We start from the raw sequence: 1,104 nt of genomic DNA, 5'->3' as shown, positions 1-1,104 counted from the left end.
AAAAACAATCAGAGTATTATCAGCAGGTGATGTTTAGTCTCCAGTCTTAAAATGAACGATACGTGACGCTGGTCCATAGGGGTTTATTTAAGTTCCTTAAATGTTAAATACCTGCGGGGATAGGCTCGGACGTATAGAGAATTTAAAGAATAGTGTTTAAACACATGATAATCGAACGGATTAAGGGTACTTGGTATAACGGGAAAAAGGCTGCATTCTTCTTCTATTATCATACATTTATCTTTCATTTTACCTTGATTAAGATTAAGTCAAATTTCTTGTGTGAGAACTTTAGTGAAATTCCTACACACCACCGTCACGGCATTTTTTTTCTTTTTTTTATGATTGTGAAATAAACAAAACTCAAATACATATTGTTGCTCTTAAAACCTACAATCCCTCTTTTTTTTTTCTTTCTTTCTTTCTCTCTTTCTTTCTTTTTCTTTCTTTCTTTTCTGTCTTTTTTTTCTCTCCTTCCTTCTTTCTTTCCTTCCTTCTTTCTTTCCTTTCCTTCTTTCTTTCCTTCTTTTCTTTCTTTCTTTCTCTATTTATTTCCTTCTTTCTTTCTTTCTTTCCTTCTTTCTTTCTTCCTTTTTTTTCTTTCCTTCTTTCTTTCTTTCTTTCTTTCTTTCTTTCTTTCTTTCTTTCATTTTTTCTTTCTTTCTTTCTTTCTTTCTTTCTTTCTTTCCTTCTTTCTTTACTTTTCTTAAGCCCCTCCTTTACCGCCACACCTCCTCTGCGCAATATAATTTCCAAGGATATACACGAAGGTTATCGTCGAAGAAATACAAATTGAAGTAAAATTGAATTTCTAACTTGGCTGACGTGATTATTCTATTGCCTGTAAACATAAAACTTTGTTGATCACAGGCATAATTCAGAGGTCCACGTCAGCGCAAATGGGCAGTTACAAGCGAAAACTAGAAAGAAAATAAATGTAAAAAATGAAATATAGCTGATCGCAAAAGTTGAAGTGATTAATTGTGTCTGCAATATTAGTAAGGCAAGCATGACCCTCAACTGTTTTTGGAATCTGTTTGGCAGTTTATGGAGGAATAAAAGTCCTGATTTCAGGGTTGGTTTTCGTGGCCCACCATGATCCAG

This window comes from Oratosquilla oratoria, chromosome 16, assembly GCF_046742065.1.
Source record: "Oratosquilla oratoria isolate Oo_2021 chromosome 16, ASM4674206v1, whole genome shotgun sequence".
Taxonomy (NCBI): Eukaryota; Metazoa; Arthropoda; class Malacostraca; order Stomatopoda; family Squillidae; genus Oratosquilla; species Oratosquilla oratoria.
Note: the sequence above shows the minus strand (reverse complement) of the source record.